Raw genomic sequence first — 23475 nt, 5'->3', positions numbered from 1 at the left:
TCTCAATATAATTGTTTAATAAAGAAGTTCTTATTTTTGTATAAGAGCAATGAAATTAAACTTTATGTCATGTTTGATTTTCATTCTTTAAAAATTTTAACTACATATTTTGTCAATAAAATAATTTTACACATAAATTTAAATTTTTTTCTATTTGTTAATTACATATTTTCCAAAAAATCGTTATAGTTAGTTCTCCAAAAAATTGGGGATCAAATGCACCCATAAATCATATGCAAATGAATAAACTATAAAGGAAAGGAAAAGAAAATTCTAGTGCATAACTACCTAAAGATTGAAAAAATAAAAAGAAAAAAGAAGTGAACCGCGGTCAGCATATTAAACCGGACAGATTTTTTCTCCTCCCCCAACGGCTCTGTCTTGTACTCTCTCTCTCTCTTCAGAACTTCCCAATTTCTTACAAATTCTTTCATTTTCGAGCCATCTAAACCTTAACCATAATCCTAAACTAATTACCAAAATATTTTTGACGATTCATGGCAGTATCTGAATAAAGAGAACAATGGATACTCACGTCATTCATAATCTGTTCGACAGACGCCCTATAACCAAGTCGAAAGCCCTGCTGTTAAATGGGTAAAACAATGGTATAGGAAAAAAAAAAAAAAAATCCCCAAAAATTTTCTTCTTCTTCCACATTTTTCTGCATAAAACTGTCTCTTGATATCTAATATATGGTTTTTGATAATATTTATCTACTGATGCGCATAGGATTGGTTTGTTGGTCTTTAGGCCTTCTGAATTCATTGTTGATTTTTTATTTTATTTTATTTTTTATTTTGGTATATTATGTGATATTGATATTTTTGGTTAGTTTCTGGGAGATGGATCTAAAACCAATGCAAAATTGCCTCATTGCTGAATTTCTTCATTGTTTTGGTCTTGCTAACTGACAAGAAAAGGTTGCCATCCCGTAAATTGACAAACTTTTAATGATGCAGTCAAGAATTTACCTTTTTGTAGTGACTCTCGTCTCTCCCCCATAAAATTTAGAGTCAAGAAGTCGCAAAAGGGTAAAAGACAAGAAATAAATCTGATTGCCATATGGAATATTCCAAATTGCCACTGTACCATGCCTTTAAACCATTCTTATAGATTCATTCACTTGCACAGCAATCAGAATTTGACCTCCTGTGGATTAAAGGAAGGAGGAGGTCAATCAAAAAAAGAAATGTTAATTAATCAAAGGTACAATCGATCACTATGCCTGTATTGTAAATATGCAGTTACGAATAATCCAGCCAAAGTACTTGGGTTCTCTTAATAACTAAAAAGTGTAGTATGTCTGAATCTAACTGGGGTTCGCGGTGGTGGAGGAACTGGATCGGAAAAAAGAGGGATACTAGTTGCTTGGAGTTTAGCATTCCTGGTGATTGTGGTGTCAAATGAGCCAATTTATAGCTTAATTTCATATCATCTGGATACTCTTGTATGTGTTCATTCGATATATTAAGATTACTATAATTAACTTGACATTCTGTGAACATTGACCACAAATTGGTATTGAATATACTTGGAGGCCGAAGCCATATTATTGAAAAAACAACCATGAATGCAAGCCTGTCACGTCGAAGGACTTAACTAATGTTTCATGAAGACATCATATTAGAATTAATAGATAAATGGACTAGATGAGGTGGTTTGCAACCAACATATGAGACCAGCTGTCTACGTGCAGTGTGGTACAAGATTAGTTTGTGGGTGGTTTTAAGTGACCTGTGTTGTAGTGTTTCTTGACTGCTTTCTCTCATTTAAAGTTTGATTATTTTATAAGAAAGAATAAAAACGCCCAATATTTTTTGACCGAGTATTTATTTTTTATTTTTGCAACATCTCTTCAAGCTTCTTTGAAACTTTTTTTGTTTATGCAATGTTATAGCTGCAGCTTTTTCTCATAACAAACTACATATGTTTTAGCAACCTGTTCATTAACGTGCTTTGTTTTGTTTTAGGATGCCACAAGATGTTGTATCAACTGGTGGAAGGTGCTTACTTTTGAAATGGGTCAATGGTTAGTTTTAAAAGCTTTTCACAAGGATAATTTAAAGCAGATAATGATTCAATTGATCAATAAATGGAAGCGTTTTAGTGTTAGACGAGGATTATTTTGCATAGTGGTTTATGCTGTTCTGGACAATTACCTACTTTGGCGACCGGTCGACGTTAACTAGGGTGATTGATTCATTTAAAATATTGATTGTTATTGCTCGAAATACTAATAGTCTTTATCCACAAGAGGATACCTTTTCTTCGAATGCATCCAAAAGAGGAAATTTGATGGTCTATACCATAAAGTTGTTTTATTTCCTTATATTTTCAAAATATGGCCTTGGTGCACAGCAATAGGTTTGATTCTTCAGTTCTAACAGGGATTTTCTTATTTTGCTTTGAGCAACTCATTGTGCTCACCATGCCTTTTTATTTCCCTTTTCAACTGTTTTGTCATTTTATGTGGAAATTTGTGTTGCGTACGAGCTGGTTGTAAATTTGACCTAAAAAAAATCTTTTGTCTAATTTGTAAGAGGCCACATTTAAGGCTTTGGAAGAAAAGTCAAAAGAGCCAGAAGTGGTACAGCCTGAGCCTGAACCAACAACAGAAGTTCTTTTCCTTTGAAGTTATGAAGGCTGTGGAAAGACTTTTATTGATGCTGGAGCTTTGAGGAAGCATTCTCACATCCATGGAGAGAGGCAGTATGTTTGCCATTATGATAATTGTGGAAAGGTACGTTAAATGTTGAGGGTGTATACTCCTTTTTAGCTTTGAGATGAAAGCCTTAATCACATAAGCAAGGTAAACTTCACCATTTATCAGTGACTCTACCATAGAGCTTAAAAGCATGCATATGAATCCATATAGCAGCAAAAACTGCAGTTCAAGAAAACAGGACCAATTTATTTGGTGATACGTACTTTATCCATGAAAATTGGTAGAATAACAATGAAAAGCTCTTTAGTGCCTTGTATCCCATTGAGAATAGTACCATTTAAGTTATTGAATGGCACAAGTTAACCAAAACCCCCCACGTCAATAGGCAGAGATCGCTGGACATAATACAATAAGGACAGATGCTTTAATCATGAGTTCTTTTCATGAAAAAAAATAAAATAATAATAATAATCTTAAAGCACTTCTGATCTGATCATAACCATGAGGTCTTAAGAAGTATTACATTTTTTTTTTCACACATTAATGGTGTGTTTGATTGGAGAATTTTCCATGGAAAATGGCCTTTTTCCTCCCGAATTTTAACTTTTAGAGTGTTTGATTATCATTTTTCCATGAAAAGTATTTTCCAACTTCTGAAAATATGCCTAGTTTTCCTTGTTTTTGAGGAAAACATTTTCTTTGGAGGAATGTAGGTTTTTGTTTTCTTCAAAACAAGGAAAGCATTTTCTTTTCTAGGTAACATTTTTCATGCCAATCAAACACACTCTAACTGGCAACAAACAAAGGGAAAAGAACCTGACTGATCCATAGGGATTATTGTCCCTTCCTGGTATTGCCTACATTGCAATTCGCATATCAAGCACAGGTCTGATTGATGTTTTCTTTGTTTTTCTTCATTTTCGTTGATTTATTTTGTTTAATCTGATGGGAAATTTACTGTATATCAGTTAAATCACATACTATAGCGTACAGATGCAGTCAGATCTATGGTCTTATGGAAATCCTAGACAAAATTTTGTTAGTTATAATTGTCCTGGTTATTCCATTACATGCTTGAGAAATTAAAAAAAAAAAAATAAATAAATAAAATTGAATCATGTTGGTTTCATGTCGATAAGTGGCTTTTTGGCTGGCTGTTTTAATTGAAGCATTCCTATGAACTTTCGAATTAGGAAAATACCACTTATTCTTGAGCAAGTCTCGAATTGAAATAAATGAAGAGAATTAGATTAATTTGCTTTTCTCGATCCTTTTATTATTTCTTCTTTTTGTTAGTTTGGCAATGTAAATTGAAATCTGGACTTATTTTACAGAAATTTTTGGATAGTTCAAAATTAAAGAGGCATTTTTTAATTCATACTGGAGAGAGACACTTTGTTTGCCCTCACGAAGGCTGTGGTAAGGTTAGTAAACTTGTCTTCTTGGGATAGGTCATCTAGAATCCTTTCTCCCTCTTTTTTCTGCCATATGACTGTTTATTTCTACATGATTTTTAACTTACTGTTGTTGGAATTTTCACAGCATGTTGCAACTCATCCTCGTGTAAATTTGATTCTTCTATTATTAATTAGTTATATTGCATCTTCATTACCAGTTTAACTCCAATATATTCCTGGAAAATTGAAAAAGTTGTGTTCATATTTTATTGGGATGTGGAGTTTTGAAGATTCAATAGAGTTGGATTTTTAATACCCACATTGTTATACTTTAAATAATTCAAAAGAAAAGTCAAACAAAAAAAAAAATTAAAAAGAAAAAGACAAAAACGGCAGGCGGCAAACCAACCCATTCCCAAGGTAATTATATATATATGTGTAATCCAAATCTTTAATATACACATTACATCTAAAAAAGAAAAAACGGTGCAGAGAAGAAGAAGAGAGAAAAAGAGAAAGGAAAAAAAAGGGAAAAGAGGGAGAAAAAGAAGAAAAAATGGAAAAACTTGCCAACGTGTTAGGAATTCAGTGGGTTATACTATTAGGCTTGAATTTCTCAATTTTGAAAGGTAAGTAAAAAGTTACTTATTGCTAAATTATATTTGATTTTATAGTTGTTAGATTGTTAGGTTAAATTTAATTTTGTTGAAGGGGTTAAGTGTAATAAACAATTAAATTGAGTAAAATGAAAGAAAAATTAATTTTAGTAATTAAAGAGATTTTAGAAATCGCTTAAACGTGAAATAATTAAGTTTGGGTATCGTCTTTTTAATTAATGGTATTTCTTAAAATAGTTAATTATTGATTTAAAAATTATATTATATTTCAGGCGGCGATACGGATATCGGGACAACGTACCAATCGAGTTGATTTTGGTGTACATAGTTCTGTGAGCGAAAAAATATAAATATTTTTAAAGTATATATAAATTAAGTATATTGTTAAAGTATGTACAATATTATGCAATTATGTGTTCGAATTATATGGTTATTATGAAAATATCTTTTATTATGATACATGTGGATTTTAAAGATCGTATAAGGTACATTGTGAATTGGGATATGAGATATGATTTTGAGATTGACTAGAAAAGTACTTGTGATTATATATTTCTTCTAGTTTACTGAGGGGTCTTGGCCGTGTTTTAGAATTGATTATGAGAGGTCTTTGAGATCGGCTTTCGTTCACGGAGGGGGCCAAAGGCCCTTGGCGAAAGCTCTTAGCCCGAGAGGCAGATTACATATTTCAGTCAGAGGGTATATTTTTGGTGAATTTTTCAGCACGTTTGATGTGATGAGATTATAGCATGATTATCAGCTGATGTTATATCATGATTTTAAGATGATATTTTTATGACATTATGTGAATATTTCACTTTTTGGCTATAATTACATGATGGTAACTTATGAATTATCAAATGATATGAATTTGATTTTCAATAAAAATGTATAAATAAAAAAGTATATTTATTTTGAACTTCTCCACTCACTGAGTTATCAACTCATATATTTTTTCACGTTTTTCGTTATCAGGCAACAGTTGAGAATTTGGGCATCTTTTGGAGTTGAGATTTGATTTTCGAGTCAGAGCCACACGACAGAGTTTGTTAGTATCACTTCATAGAACATGTAGTCAGTGTTTTGGGACGCATGTTCATGTCTAGATGTGATTTTGCATTATTTGTAGATAGTTATGGGGCTCACTATGTATTATGTATCCATATGTATATTTCATTTTATTTTTTGGTAAAAGTTGAGATTTCGGCTTATCTTTATTGTGCTGTGCTATAGTTTGGGGTTTGTGTGAAATTGATCACAGGTTGGTTAGTCTTGTTTACAGGGGAGATAATGTCGAAATTCTGTTAGAAAAATGATGTATAAAAAGTGATATATTGTATTTGTAGTAGCCTTGATGTGGGTCCGATTTTTAATTGGTATCTATCATCGGCGCATGCCACGTCCGGAACTAGTGGTGTTACACAGGGCGGGGTGTGTCACACATTCTCCTTGCTTCCAGTTGCCTTCTTGCTTAATTCTGATTCTGTAGTTTTTATGTTATGCAGGCATTCTCTCTAGATTTCAATCCAAGGTCACACATGAAAACACACTCACATGATAATTATCATAATGCCCGTATCCTGAGTGCGGAAAACAATATACACATGAGTACAAGCTGAAGAATCACATTGCATCTCATCATGAGAAGGTTGATACTTCCATACTTCCCTCCTGTTAACTAGTTTTGTCGTATTGTGATTTACCTGCATTTGACCTCGTATTATTTTATTGTTCTTGTTCTTCATTGGGAATGCCAAGCTTTGCTTACTTACAAGTAAAATCTCTGCGGTTGATCAATTTGACAAAAAAGTTCTTAGAGGATTTATACTTGTTCATGAACATCTACTTGATTAGTTTTCTCACAATTGCTGGAAACTAAATTTCAATTCTGGCAATGTTTAAGCAGAACATGGTAGATGCAGTTAAACATACTCTGCCTTCAAAGAAGCCAGTGAAAACTCCGAAATCTTCTGCAGGACCTTTTGGCCCCGCATCATCTGACCGCCCATACGCCTGTCCATATGCAGGGTGCGAGAAGGCCTAGATCCACGAATACAAGCTGAATCTTCATCTAAGAAGAGAACACCCTGGCCATTTTCCGGATGAAAATGCTAAGAACAACCCACCTAACAATGAAAACGAGATGGATGAAGGTAGTGATCAAGATGTATATGTTGGAAAATGAGGAAATGGTAAAGTCCAGAAACAGAGTAGGCCGAAGCCAAATTTAAAACCACCACCTTCAAATGTTCCTCAGTGGAAAAGCTCCAGTGCTTCTCCTGCCAACCTGAATATAATGAAGAAATCGTGGCCTGTCAACGAGGATGTTTACGATGACTGTAGACATAAAAATAAAATGGATTGGATCGATTTAAATCATTAGTCCAATTAAATTAAAATCTACTAAGGTTCATAAATCCAAAGGCCCATATCACATTTTAAATAAATAAACAAACAAATAAATAAAATCATAATTACTCAATTATCTCTTTTAATTAGATGTAATTGAGTAATTACCAAAATTAGTGCGAATTCTCCCCTATAAATAGGACCAATGGTCCATAAGACAGGGACACAGAAAGCAAGCAAGAAAGAAAGTAGAGAACGCCACGAAGTGTTGAAGAAATCTCGAGGCTGAAAGAAGGGAAGAAATTCTGTCAAGCCTTAACTAGGTGAATCCCAAGAAGATTAAAATCTTCTTCGAATTAAACAGGTTCACGCCAAGTCCAAAAAGATCAAAGTCTTCTTCAAATTAAATCAAATTCAAGTCCAAGTCCAAGCCTCAAGATTCAAGTTCCAAACAAGTCGAATCTCGACAAATTAAATTTTCAACAAATTATTGAAAATCAGGATTTAAGCCACGTGACCCCTCATCTTCAAATATTCAGATCATTAATCAGAGGATTTTACAATTTTGCAATGACGAGAAGGTCAACATCACTTGTATTTATCAGAATACAATTTGTAACGATTTCTGTATTTTAATACACGAAATTCCGCTCTACAAATTTCTTGGCACGCCTGATGGGACCTTCTTGTCCTCTCATCTTTTGATCTCAAAATCTTCAAGTTTCAAATACTACATCAGCAATGGCAGGTGAAAAGGCGAAACAAACTATGACTCATCTCGAAGAGACACTTGCTGAACTCTTTCACGCGACCAGGCCCCAAACAAAAACTGGGAAAACTCAACTAGTCACACCACTAAAGAAATTCTCCAACAAAAACAGAATGAGAATTGCCTTAAAAAAGCCAAACTCTCATTCGACACAAAAAACCATGAGTTCGACGAAAAAATCTCGTTCATGATCCATCTCCAGTGGTAGATCCTTATCTGGATCCCCTCATGCTACTTCTCAGCAAAAGTGGGAAGATGATACTTCATCTGAAGAATCACTTGAGTCAGTGATGGTCACAGAAGCGGCATCGAGTTCAGATGATCGAATCCAACAAATGGCTTTAGCTATTGAAAAATTAACAAAGTCGTTAGAAGAAAAAGATGCCCGAATTACCGCACTCATGTATAAACTAGAGTCGCAAAATCCACCGCTTAAAGAAGATCCGAAAAATTTAGGATCTTCCAAGGTCAAAGAGTTAGAAGTCCAAGAACATTAGCAAAAGTAAGATATGTGTGATCGAATAATTGTTCAAAATGTGTTACGTGACGCCACTAACTCTCCATTGGCTCTCTATCCGTCCAACAACTTCAACATATGATTGCGGACACCATTCATGCCCGATATGGTGGTTCGTTGCAATCTTCATTAGTGTATGCCAAACCCTATAGTCGTCGAATCGACGAAATAAGGATGCCACTTGGTTACCAACCTCCGAAGTTTCAATGTTTTGACGGAAAGGGCAACCCAAAGCAACATGTTGCTCATTTTATTGAGACATGTAACAATGCATGTACTTACAATGACACAATGGTGAAGCAGTTCGTACGCTCCCTCAAAGGTTCTGCATTTGAATGGTACACAGACTTGCCGACAGGGTCAATTGATAGTTGGGATCAACTCGAGCAAGAGTTCTTAACACGCTTTTACAGCACCCGACGAACTGTCGCCTTCCAAAACTTGCTCGAACAAAGCAGAGCAAGGAAGAGCCTGTAGTAGAGTACATTAAACGCTGGAGAAACCTTGTGCTTAATTGTAAAGAATGAATAAGTGAAGCATCTTCCATCAACATGTGTGTACAAGGCATGCATTGGGGATTACTCTATAATCTCCAAGCAAACATGCCTCACTCATTCAAAGAATTGGCGACACGTGCTCATGACCTGGAGCTCCAAATTGCAAGGCATGAGAGTTATTTACCAAGTGACAAGAAAGATCCTAAGAATGATATAAAGAAGGACGTCAAGACATGTAAATCCAAAGAGGCTATGGCGATTTCTACTGCTCCTGCAAAGATAGCCTTCTAAGGGTCGAGCTCGAACTCAAAACCGAAGCTAGAGTTTAGACCTAACAAAGGACAAGTCCAAAGCAGAAGTCATGTGACTCTAAAGGAACTTGAAGGAAGGGAGTACCCATTCTCAGATTCAGAAGTTTCTGGAATTCTAGATCAGCTCCTTGAACAGAAAATAATCGAACTTCCAGTGCCAAAAAGACCTAAGGAGGCTGATAAGATCGATCATCCTAAATACTGTAAATTTCACAGGATCATTAGCCATCCAGTGGAAAAATGTTTTGTTTTGAAAAATCTTATTGTTCGATTGGACAAAGAAAATAAGATCAAACTTGAGACCGGAGAGAATCCAACAGCCACATGCTCAATGGTTTCATTTGGATCATTTGATCCAATTCCCATTCCAGGAAAGAAACAAACATTCTTTGATGTACATGATGCCTGTAAATCCTCCGTTGAGGAATTTGGACCTCAACTCTCGGAAGGAGCCATCCCAGTGAAATTTGAGGTAGACGGAGAAATCACCATCGGTTATATCTATACAGGGATGAATGGACCAAGTGCACCCAATCATCCAACCTTTTATGAAATTATGATAGGAGACTTGGATGTTTGGGATTTCGACTCAGAATTAGAAGACGAGATCGGTGACGGCTGGTCTACCTTCATAAAGAAGAAAGAGAAATACAGAATGTCAAACAAAGTAGGTAAAATATTACCTTCTACGCCTCTTGCAGGAACAAAGCTGGAGGAATTGGATACGAAAATTCAACCCAATAAAGAAACACTAGAAGAAGATCAAGGGGCATGGACCCTAGTGAAAAGACGTCGTCGGAAGGCTCCACGACTCCCAGTTTCTAACTTTTGTGACAAGAAATCAAGACCAAGGAACAATCAAAGAAGGAGGCCTGAAGCCAAGCCAAGAGTATCTACTAAATCAACCGAAGAGGGAGCAGCTCCACGCATTCTTCCTAGACTACCGACCTTGGGTGATTACTTTCCTAAAGGTTTCTTTGATAAAGAATGTCTAACCTCCAACGTAGTTAATGTGGAGGAGAAAGATGAAATGAAGAATGTATCAAGGCAGACTTCAAACCAGAAGAAAACTATTTCACGACTCAATAATATTCCTGCCAATACAAGTCTAGCAGAGTCTCTTGCCCTTCCCTTCGATGATCGGATGGCCTTGGTCGCAGCATTAATCGATCCGGAAGAATACGAAGGCAAAGCTTTAAAACATATTGGAGCCACAACTCCTCAAGACTGTATGGCCGCCATAACATTCGATGATGGAGATTTGCAACTGGGTTCACGTCCACATAATAGACCACTGTATGTCAATGGTTATATTCGAGAGTGCAAGATAAATCATATAATGATCGATTGTGGATCTGCTGTAAATATTATGCCGATCAAAATAATGAAGAAAATTGGAATCAATGTTGGTAATCTATCCAGAATCAAAATCATGATTCAAGGATTCAATCAAAAAGGTCAGCGAGCAATTAACATGATTAGCTTGAAGCTGCAAATAGGAGAGTTAATCTCCTCGGCTCTTTTCCATGGCATTGATGCTAAAACATCATACGAGTTACTCCTTGGACGTGTTTGGCTACACGAAACTGGAGTGGTACCTTCGACTTGGCACCAATGCTTCAAATATAGCCGAGATGGAGAAGTCAAATGTGTGGTAGCTGAGTCGAAACCTTTTCTTGAAGAAGAATCTCATTTTGCCGATGCCAAGTTTTACATGGAAGGTGAAGAATGTAATTCTTTAGGGTTTACCATATCTGGATTCAAAATCAAAGAATATACAAACAATCATGATACGTCTAGGGCTGCTCAATCTCATCAACTTATCAAAGATAAGTCAAGATTTACTAAAGGCAAAAAACCTCAAGTAGAATCAACCGATATTAAGGTATTGAGAAAAGAGTTAACTCTTCCAATACCTAGTATCCCAAAATTGCTTCTGTCCCACCTACTTATGGCGGGCCCCAAAGAATATAAATCTACATCAGAGGCTTCAACAGCTTCAACATCTCTTCCCGACATATTAAAACTTTATATTTCCAGTTCGTCCAAACAAGAAGGAGCTGCTGAATCAAAACAAACTTTCAAAGGATGTTACAATCCTCAAGTTAAGAAGTTGTTCGAAAATGCTGGGTTTGGAAAAGGAGAGCCTCGTAAATTAGGTGATCTTGGTGCTGTCCTTTTAGGAGGGCGCCCCCTTCTAATTCTGACGGAGCCTTAGTGTCCCGTCCCAGGTATGGTTTGGGATATGATCCCAATCCACCGAGAAAGATTAAGGTAAAAAAGGTTTCCTCAAACCCCATCATGATTCAAATTTATGAAGTTGCAGAAGAGAAATCTGAACAGCCGAAACCTTCAGTGTTCGATTGAATTGAAAATGAGAATGCCAGAGTTTCGATGTTTAAAAGGTTAAAAGGAGAACCCTCCCCAATGGCCGATGTAAAAGGTAAAGTTTCTGTCTTCCAAAGATTAAGTGAAGATTATTCCTCTACCCAAATTGATAGGAATGCACAAGCTTCCCAAATGTCATCCCAAAGACAATCTGCATTTTCTCGACTTGGAATTAAAACTTCTGATCCAAGCCTATAGCCACAACGGTCAAGAAGAAGACGAAGACAGCAAAGAGTTCGTCCGTCCCTAAAGGAGAGTGAAGAAAAAGAAGAAATCTCTGTCAATCACATAGCCTTTGAAGAAGCTCCCGATTCAGACTCCGATTTCGAAAGTTTTGTCACAACTGATGAGCCTGAACCAGCCCCACCTACTTTTGAAGAAGGGGGACAAGCTACTGTAGATGACTTGAAACAATTGAACCTGGGAACCGAAGAAGACCCAAGACCAGTATTTGTAAGTGCCATTCTCAGTCAAAAGGAAGAATCTGAGTACATTAGTTTGCTTCACGAATACAAAGATGTGTTTGCATGGTCCTACAAAGAAATGTCGGGGTTGAATCCTAAGGTTGCAGTGCATCATCTTGCAGTAAGATATGAAATTCGACCAGTCAAACAACCTCAAAGAAGATTTCGACAAAAACTGATTCCTCAAATTGAAATGGAAGTCAACAAACTTATTGAAGTTGGATTTATACACGAAGTAAAATATCCAACATGGATCGCAAACATTGTTCCTATCAAAAAGAAGAACTGGCAATTACGAATTTGCGTCGACTTTTGGGATCTGAATCAAGCATGTCCGAAAGATGATTTTTCACTTCCAACAACAGAGTTGATGGTGGATGCAACTACCAGATATGAAGTCTTATCTTTCATGGATGTGTTTTCTGGATACAATCAGATACGGATGAACCCAAAAGACAAGGAACTCACATCATTTCGTACCCCTAAAGGTATATATTGTTACAAAGTTATGCCTTTTGGATTAAAAAATGCGGGGGCAACCTACTAGCAAGCAATGCAAAAAAAAAATTCGATGATATTCTACATAAAAACGTTGAATGTTATGTGGATAACCTTGTTGTTAAAACAAAAAGACGCGATGATCATTTACAAGATTTACGAGATGTTTTCAAAAAACTTCGAAGACATCAATTAAAGATGAATCCGTTGAAATGTGCATTTGGAGTCACCTTTGGAAAATTTCTCGGCTTCGTTGTTCGACACCGGGGCATTGAAATAGATCAATCAAAAATTGAAGCTATAATCAACATGCCAGAGCCAAGAAATGTACGTGAGTTGAAAAGTCTTCAAGGAAAACTTGCATACATTCGAAGATTTATCTCTAATCTAGCCGGACGTTGTCATCCATTCAACAAATTGGTGAAGAAATATGTACCATTTGAATGGGATGACGCTTGTCAAAATGCTTTCCAAAGCATTAAACAATATTTGTCTCGTCCACCAGTACTCACAGCTCCAGTTCCAAGGAAGTCGCTGACTTTTTATGTTGCAGCACAAGAATGTTCTTTAGGGGCACTTCTTGCCCAGTTAACGAAGAAGGAAAAGAGAATGCACTCTATTACTTGAGCCGGACACTGGTAGGCGCTGAAATGAAGTATTCGCCTATTGAAAAAATATGCCTCGCGTTAATCTTCATGGCTAAAAAGTTGAGGCATTATATGCTATCACACACAATCAATCTTGTTTCGAAGATTGATCCATTGAAGTACATAATGTCCAGGCCAATTCTTTCTGGAAGGATTGAAAAATGGGCATTACTGTTGTCTGAGTTCGACATCAAATTCATTACACAAAAGGCCATTAAAGGACAAGTTTTGGTGGATTTCCTTGCTGACCACTCAATTCCAGCAGAATGGGAACTTCAGGAAGACCTTCCCGATGAAGAAGTTCTATTCGCCGAAATCATGCCATCATGGAGGCTATACTTCGACGGGGCAACCCGAAGTTATGGTGCCGGAGCAGGAGTGATCTTCATCACTCCTCATGATCTCGTCATGCCCTACTCATTTGCCTTAACAGAGAAATGTTACAATAATGTGGCAGAATATCAAGCTCTTATCATTGGCTTAGAGACAGCTTTAGATATGGATATTCACCAGCTGGAAGTCTTTGAAGACTCTAAATTGATAATCAACCAACTTTTAGCTGAATATGAAGTCTGTAATTCAGACTTGAAGCCATATCATGAACATGCAGCAATGCTTATGAGACGATTTGATTCGATAAAAATCAAATTTGTCCCGAGAAGTGAAAATAAGGAAGCTGATGCCTTAGCTAATTTGGCTGCTGTTTTAGCTAGATCAGATGAAGAATTTTCCCACTCCATATCAATTGCTCAAAGATGGGTGCTTCCGTCATTGCTATCCAGTAATTTGGAAGAAAACAATAGCGTCGAAATAGTCGAAGATGAGGAAAGAGAAGATTGGAGACAGCCAATAATCGATTTCCTTCAACATCAAAAGCTACCAGATAATCCAAGGCGAAAAACAGAAATCAAGAGGCGTGCCTCTCGCTTTATCTTTTATAAGGGAACGCTTTATCGATGATCATTTGATAGAGTTTTCCTTCGATGCCTAAGTAATGATGAAGCAACGCAAGTCGTGGAAGAAGCCCACTCTGGAATTTGTGGTGCCCACCAGTCTGGACCTAAACTCCATTTTCAAATAAAGAGAATGAGATATTACTAGCCAACTATGGTACAAGACTCCATGGATTATGTAAGAAAATGTGAAGTTTGCCAAATCCATGCAAATTTCATCCATCAATTTCCGGAACCATTACATCCAACAATAGCTTCATGGCTGTTTGATGCATGGGGTCTTGATGTAATTGGACCTATAACTCCAAAGTCTTCAGTAGGGCATGTATACATCCTCGCCGGGACAAACTACTTCTCTAAGTGGGCCGAAGTCATACCATTGAAGGAAGTAAAGAAAGAAAATGTCGCAGATTTCATTCGTATCCAAATCATTTATCGATATGGTGTCCCGCGACATATCATAACTGATAATGGCAAGCCATTTTGCAATAGCCACATAAACAATTTATGAGCAAAGTTTGGATTCAAACAGTACAACTCGTCCATGTACAATGCGGCAGCTAACGGATTGACAGAGGCATTCAACAAAACATTATGCAGTCTGCTGAAAAAGTTTGTCTCCAAATCAAAAAGAGATTGGCATGAGAAAATCGATGAAGTCTTATGGGCTTATCGAACTACTTATCGGACTCTAACACAAGCCACTCCTTATGCCTTAGTATATGGGAAGCTGTCTTTCCCCTAGAGTGTCAAATTCCGTCACTTCGAATTGCTATTCAGGAAGGTTTGACAACCGAAGAAAATGTCCGCCTTCGATTGGAAGAGTTAGAAGCTTTGGATAAGAAGAGGTTGGAAGCACAAATGCATCTAGAGTGCTATCAAGCTAGAATGGCCATGTCTTTCAACAAAAAGGTGCGACCAAGATCATTTCAAGTTGGAGATCTGGTACTTTTTGTGCGCAGGCCAATCATAATCACAAGAAAAACAGGGGACAAATTCCAACCTAAATGTGAAGGTCCATTTCTTGTTACTCATGCATTCACTAACGGAGCGTATAAGATCGTTGACAAAGATGGATTGCAAATCGGACCTATCAATGAAAAATTTTTAAAGCGTTTTTTACGCTTGAAGTTCTTTATTTTTAAATTTTTCGTCATACAAAAAAAATTGTGTTCTTGTAATGAACTACGTTCGACTTGATCCCGTTTGGGTACGTAGGCAGTTTGAATAAATTATAAATTCAAATTCAATCACAACTAATAAATTCATTCAATTTGTTTATCAATTGCTGTAAAAAAAAACACAAGAAACATGAAAAAGAAAAGTTCATCCAAATAAAATTAGTAAGTCAAAATTCAAACAATATGGTCTTAAAAAAAAAAGATCAGAAATTCATGACTTCATCAGGATCACTTGCCATTGATCACTCGCAGGAAACTATCTTCAAGGGTCTTCCTTTTTTGGTCAATGGATGCTATGCTAGCGATATCTATTGTCCGTGCTTCTTCCAATGTTGCCTTTTTGGTTCCAATCATACTTTTGTCTTCTTCTTGGGCTTGAAGTTCATCACGAAGTCTAGGTTAGCTCACTAATTTTGCCTCTCAACGAAGAGCACATGGAATCCTTTACTTCCAGTTGAATGTTCAAAAGTTTCAACTCCTCCGCCTTTTCTTCAACGGTTGGACAATCCAAGTGCTGCTTTCTTTCAGATAAGTAAGAGTCAATTTTTTTCAGAAACACATCCATGCGTTTCATCAAAGGTGCTGGGTCTACGTAGAATGAGTTGGTAATCACATTCTGAAGAATTAAATTATTTTCATCCCACCAAGATCGAATATTGGAGAATCCATACTTTAAGACATCCTTAAAACATTTCTGGAGGTAATTATTCATAGCTTCTTGCAGAGCAGCTTTCAGATAAGGAGACTCTTGGGTAATTCCAGGTGGAGGAACAGACATGAAAGAACAGATTGGTGCAACCACAGGGCACATACCTGCATTTCGTATCCTGGGCGACATATCTAAAAATCCACTACCTGATGATGTGTTCAGGAGGCTGAGGTTAATGTGAGAAGCTCCAACTTCACCTTTTGAAAGACTCGAATAGCTTGAAGCGACCTCGGTTCTATTGGTAGTTTGATTTTGTATATTCGAGAAAGAGGAGCCTGAAATTGAAGATTGTGATAGAAAAATCAGATACAAACAGTACATAAAAAAAGGGGGAGAACTATACCTGATCTCCAGAACTTTCATCTTCTGGAGTCAAAGTCTTTCCCGGTGCTTGTGATACTCGATCTCCAGAACTACTGTGATCGGTAATCAAAATTGCTTTTGGCACCTTATCAGCAGGCTCAGAGGTGGTAGCAACCTTTGCCGAGGGAACTATAATTTTAATTCTCTTAATACCTCTTTCATTTTGCTAGTTTAGATCTCTCTTTCGAGAAGCCTCTTCAAGAGCAGCATTTGGAGGGTTTAACCCTCTAGCTAAAACCCTGTTCGGAGTGGAGCCAAGAACAAAGTCACGGCTCTCACTAGAAAATAAAACTTGCACCTGGACCTTGGTCAATAGTGGTAACACTTTGCTACTCCACCAAGCCTGGTATTAAACATCAATGTTTTGATGTATATCCCTCACATACTCTGGAATATGAAATACAGACCCACTTTTTATCCGAGTTGGGGACAACCAAACCCGATACATGTCGCCTACACTGGGGATTATACGCCTCAAGAATGAAAGGTGAATTTCCTCGACGATAAGAGACAAATTCAGATCGAATACTCATCATGAATTCTGAAGTATCTGCAGACCTCGGTTGGTCATCCACACGTACATCAGGATGAGACGATGAGGGTAATGGATTCCAGCAAAAGTTATCGGTGTTCATCGCTCCACGGGTAAATTCCCGACAATCAACGACATTTTTCTCCCAAGATTGAAAAGCATTCAGAGTTCCGGCATATCTTCGAATTATAGGGCGAGAATAACTCTTGTCTACATGAGCATAAATACCTCGGACAAAATAAGTTGCTGCCCAAGTATAAAGAAAATGTCCGGGAAATGAATGTGAAATTGAGCCAAGGTCTGGATTTGCCTGATAGTTAGATGTTCGTGTAAGTCCACTATAGATGCTCGCTAATATGGGTGGAACCAGACTATAAGTGTATTCGCCTACCATCCTAGAAGATGCATTAAAAGTCTCGACTCTTATACTTTCGTCCCCAGATGGAAGAACGAAGCGACAAAGCCATAGGGAGAGATAGGCTGCTATCTCTAATTCCTCTTCTTCTTCCATAGACAGAGATACTGGAAAATTGCCCCAATGCCGTTGATCCCTACGAGTAATGTCTCTTGGCTTGTCTGTCACCACAGGCCTCCGTATTTCCTTCGATGTTCTTTGATGACACCTTTTGAATGGATTTAAATTCATAGCATTCTTATAATCTTTGTGTTGTCGAGGGTTTGGGACTCAACCATTCTCATGAAACCAAAAATTAATCCACTGTTCGTGAGTAACTCTGTCAGATTCATTTGCGTGGGCAATTAATGCGAAAATATTAAAGAGATACAAACAAGACTTGGGAAGATGATTCGTCAACTCTGAAAGGCTTGGGACTACTTCCTCATAATAATGACCCGTGATCGAAAGTCCACTTATCTCGCAAATGTCCCAAAGAAAAATGCCAATTTCACCATTGGCAGTCATAAAGGTGTTGGTTTCTGGACACCAAACCTCACAAAGAGCTCTGTAAATGGAGATTGGGCAGCAGAACCGACTACAAAAGCTAACTCTCGGAGATTCCTCTAGAGCAGAAGTTTATGGACCCACAAAGACCACTCCCAAAATTTTGGAAGAAAAGAAATCTCTCCTCGACTGACCAATGCGCTTCCCTATCGTATTTCTCTATTATCAATTCTCTCACAAATCACAGCCCTTGGTATGTACTCCATGCTCTGGGAATGATGAGGCGGAAGACACAAAAAGGGAAGATGACTGCTAGAGCAATTGGACTTGCCATTATCCAAACTCTCGTGACAATCACTAATGGTGGACATATGCAACTCCGACAATGGCTCTAGAAGGTCGGGGGAAGGATCTATCGTTGACTTATGGACACTAACTTTAAGTTCACCTCGTACGCCAGTCTGGGCATGGTACTTCATATTAGTATCTTTGAAACGTAGATAACTTTTACCTTGATTTTTAAACTCAACAATTTCGTGCATGTCAGAGCACACTTTATCATCAGAACTTGTTCCAGCCATGTCTGCAAAAAGAAAAGAAAAAAGTCAGCCAAAAAAAAGGGTGGCAGTAAACCTCTCAAATTGGTTTATTGTTTAAAATCCCGAGTCTCCCAAATATGTAAGCAGCCTCTATAAAAAGTGTTTTGGGCGATGGAAGGAACAAGTCCTTGGTCCTCAACACAAAGTGTCTTGAACAATCAAAGGAGCCAGTCATTGGTCCTCAATACGAAGTGTCTTAGATGATGGAAGGAACAAGTCCTTGGTCCTTAACACAAAGTGTTTTGAACGATGGAAGGAACACGTCCTTGGTCCTCAACACAAAGTGTCTTGGACTGTTGAAGGAGCCAGTCCTTGGTCCTTAATACAAAGTGCCTTGGACTGTCGAAGGATTCAGTCCTTGGTTATTAACACAAAGTGCCTTGGACGATGAAAGGAGCAGGTCCTTGGTCCTCAACAAAAAGAGTATTAGATGATGAAAAGTGGCAGTCTTTGATCTTCCATGTGTATAAAGGTTTGCAATTTTAAGTTTGTTCGTAAGCAAAATATTGTCTGAACTCATAAAATAACTGCAACACGAAAATTTAACCTCCACCCAAAGGAAATCTCAAACCTCGAAATTCTCGACTTGCTTCAAAAGTTGAGTTCCTAAAAAAAATAAATAAAAAAAAAATGAAGAATGTTAGTTTCAATTTTATTAAAACAACCATTCTAAAAAAAAACATAAAGAGTAAAACAAAAGAAAAGTAAAGAAAAAAAAAAGATAAAGTTACGTCAAAAAAACAAATTGAGAAAGGGTTTCTGCACAGAAACCAATTGAATTGGTTTTCCATGCGGAAACCAAAGCAAAATCAAAGAATTAAAAATAAAAAAATAAAAAAAAAAAGTAATTCAAGAAACCGAATAGTATGGTTTCTGCCAAAACATATTTGTTGGCAGAAACCAACAAATTTGCTTGGCTAATTCTTGTTCCCACAGACGGCGGAAATCAAGAATTCAAAAATTTAAAAAAAAAAATTGTTTCACCGATTCCAATATGGAATTGGTAAAAGCCAATTCCAAAATTGGAATTCAATATTCTGTTTTCCGCCGTTGGCAAGAAAAAAAAAATGATGAAATCCAATATGGTTTCTGCTGGAGCAACAATTGGTTTTGGTAGAGCATGGTTTTGTTGGATTCGTCTGTTGACATAAACTAAGAAATTAAATAAACAAAACAAAACAAAACAAAACAAAAAAAATCCCAGTCTGACAAAAATCAAAACACAAATTTAACGAATCTGAGCACGAAAATTGATGTCTAAAAAAAATAAATAAAATAAATTTGGCAAAAACCTAAGCTAGTTGATGGCTTCCCCGCCCAGTGCCAAAATCAAGAAATATATTTGGAAAAAAAAAAAAAAAAAAGTCAAACGCTGAAACCAAACGGCAAATGATTAAAATATATATAATATATTAAAAAAATGGAGTTTTCTGCTTTCTGGCAGAAATCAATCAATGGTCTCAAGTTTCTGCTGTACAGAAACACAGCAGAAACGTATTTTTTTAATATAAAAAAAGTTATGTAATTAAAAAAAAATACAAAGATGGGAAAAGAGAGAAAGAAACATAATTTTTTTTTACCTTTGTTTGTGAATTAAACTGGTTTGTTTCTAAATCTCAAAATTTGTCCATATAAATAGGTGGGTATCGGACTTTAGCCCAATCTATTAAAACAAAATAAATAAATAAATAAAAAGCATGTTCAAATCAAATTTGTTATGGGTCGTATAAAATCGAAATTTGACAAAAAAAAAAAAAATCTTATTCTCAAATTCAAGGGATAAGAATTTTATTAAATTCATTCTCAAAATTTTCATCTGTATTAATTTACTAATGAAATGTTTGATATCAAATCAAATATAAAAAAAAATCGAAATCGAACAATTCAAAAAAAATCAAGATTTATTAATTTATTTATTTCATAATAAATAAATAAATTTTGAGAGGGCATTTGTAGACATAAAAATAAAATAAAATAAAATGGATTGGATCGATTTAAATTATTAGCCCAATTAAATTAAAATCTACTAAGATCCATAAATCCAAAGGCCCATATCACATTTTAAATAAATAAACAAACAAATAAATAAAATCATAATTACTCAATTATCTCTTTTAATTAGATGTAATTCAGTAATTATCAAAATTAGCGCGAATTCTCCCCTATAAATAGGACCAATGGTCCATGAGACAAGGGACAGAGAAAGCAAGCAAGAAAGAAAGTGGAGAACGCCACGAAGTGCTGAAGAAATCACAATGCTGAAAGAAGGGAAGAAATTCTGTCAAACTTTAGTTAGGTGAACCCCAAGAAGATTAAAATCTTTTTCGAATCAAACAAGTTCACGCCAAGTCTAAAAAGATCAAAGTGTTCTTTAAATCAAATCAAATTCAAGTACAAGTCCAAGCCTCAAGATTCAAGTTCCAAACAAGTCAAATCTCGACAAATCAAATTTTCAACAAAATTATTGAAGACCAAGATTCAAGCCACGTGGCCCCTCGTCTTCAAATATTCAGATCATTAATCAGAGGATTTTGCGATTTTGCAATTACGAGAAAGTTGACATCACTTGTATTTAACAAAATACAATTTGTAATGATTTTTGTATTTTAATACACGAAATTCCGTCGTATATATATATATATACACGACGGAATTTCGTGTATTAAAATACAAAAATCATTACAAATTGTAGGATTTTGCGATTTTGCAATTACGAGAAAGTTGACATCACTTGTATTTATCAAAATACAATTTGTAATGATTTTTGTATTTTAATACACGAAATTCCGTCGTATATATATATAAAATACTTTTTCCAAAACAAATTTTAACAAGCCAAGATTATGAGAAACAAAAACATCATGAAAGTTGATTCCTTTTTGTCTTTCATTCTTATAAATTTCTTGTTAAAAACTCTTGCATCCATATAAAGCATAGACTTTGAAGAAAATTGTTGATCTTCATCAGAAAGGTAAAATGCTCNATCAAGATTTATTAATTTATTTATTTCATAATAAATAAATAAATCTTGAGGGGGCATTTGTAGACATAAAAATAAAATAAAATAAAATGGATTGGATCGATTTAAATCATTAGCCTAATTAAATTAAAATCTACTAAGGTCATAAATCCAAAGGTCCATTTCACATTTTAAATAAATAAACAAACAAATAAATAAAATCATAATTACTCAATTATCTCTTTAAATTAGATGTAATTGAGTAATTACTAAAATTAGCGCGAATTCTCCCCTATAAATAGAACCAATGGTCCATAAGACAGAGACACAGAAAGCAAGCAAGAAAGAAAGTAGAGAACGTCACGAAGTGCTGAAAAAATCTCAAGGCTGAAAGAAGGGAAGAAATTCTGTCAAGCATTAGCTAGGTGAATCCCAAGAAGGTTAAAATCTTATTCGAATCAAACAGGTTCACACCAAGTTCAAGAAGATCAAAGTCTTCTTCAAATTAAATCAAATTCAAGTTCAAGTCCAAACCTCAAGATTCAAGTTACAAAAAAGTCGAATCTCGACAAATCAAATTTTTTCAACAAATTATTGAAAATCAGGATTTAAGCCACATGGCCCCTCATCTTCAAATATTCAGATCATTAATCAAAGGATTTTGCAATTTCGAGAAGGTCAACATCACTTGTATTTATCAAAATATAATTTGTAACGATTTCTGTATTTTAATACACGAAATTCCGTCGTACAATGACGAAGACAGTGAAGAAACAGAAGAGGAACGTGATAATGTTGGAAAAGGATGGATGTACGGAGAAAACAATGAGGACGACGATGAAGAGACAGAATACGAAGACTAGGCTTGATATCAAGTCGGGTATAGCAGAATTTTTTTTTTCTTTTTCTGATGAGAAAATTAAGTTATTGAATACAATTTTACCTTTTTTTTGATGAGAAAATAAATGTAGACATGACCATCCAACTTTGTTAAATGAAAATCTAACGTGTAAAACCATCAGAAACTTTGGACCATTAAGCTGACACACAAAGGTGTCTCAGACGACCGTTGAGGGAGATTTTGATTAATAGTCATATATTCTGGCTTCAGAAATATAGGAGAAAATGACTGAATACACGACAATATTAAAGAGATGGAGGGGAAGAATCAAATGAGACCTATAGCTCGTATGGTAAAATGGACTGTAGCGTACTGACTAGTGTTATTAACATGTATTGCAGGATGGAATGTGATGCGTTCTTATTCCCAGTTCAGATCTTCTGCGCCAACATGCTGTGTTTTGTTCTCAGTTACTACACCGATACCATAATTCTATACCAAGAATGCTGCTTGGCTTGCAAATCTGGGGCAAAATGTGTGAAGTAATTACCATAGTTATTGCAGAAAAACAAAACTATTTAAGATTATTTATACATATATAGTCTCCATTTTGCTTATTTGACGGTGGTTTTAGGCCTGGGGAGCTTCCACCAGTATTGGAACTGCAGCACAACGAAATACTTCAGTTTCAGAGAAGGGTGGTCATTTCCCAAAAAAATTTCATCCAATGGTGAACAATGTGTATTGCCCTCACCTCAAGATTAGCCTAGACTTTCAAAAATAATGCTACTTGTACATAAGCAGTTACATAATAATTTAAATAACTAAATAAGATGAAATGTAAAAAAGAGAGTGGAAAAGTTTTTTATTTTTTATTTGATTGAATAAATTATGATTCAATCATATCTCACCCCATCATGTATATATAAACAATTAGGTATATCTATTATGTATGTATAGCACAAACGGGCTTCCAAATGCTGCTGCCCAATGTGCATTGCCCTCACCTCAAGATTAGCCTATGCTTCCAAATGCTGCTGCCCGGTCTTGTACGCCAGCAGCTTCCTGTATAATTCTTTCACTATTGCTGCTGCTAGTTACTGTAATGTCGCGAACTTTTTCCTTCAAACACATTTAAAAGATATTCCTAATTAAAATATGTTGCAGATGATTATTTATTTTGTTTTCCATATTGATTGAGCACCTGTCTACCCCATGTTCATGTCCTTGACACATTTTTACCAACTTTTCGTTAGTCAAATTAAGGGATATGGACCCATTGCAAGAAAATTTAAATTCAGTGACTCCAACTATA

General features: G+C 35.9%; 1 pseudogene; it reads left to right on the top strand.

Moving 5' to 3' along the window:
- The first annotated feature begins 347 nt into the window (after window positions 1-347).
- On the top strand, window positions 348-22903 carry LOC111381825 (annotated as a pseudogene).
- Window positions 22904-23475: the final 572 nt, after the last annotated feature.

This window comes from Olea europaea, chromosome 3 (assembly GCF_002742605.1).
Source record: "Olea europaea var. sylvestris chromosome 3, O_europaea_v1, whole genome shotgun sequence".
NCBI lineage: Eukaryota > Viridiplantae > Streptophyta > Magnoliopsida > Lamiales > Oleaceae > Olea > Olea europaea.
This window is presented reverse-complemented; position numbering and strand designations above follow the sequence as displayed.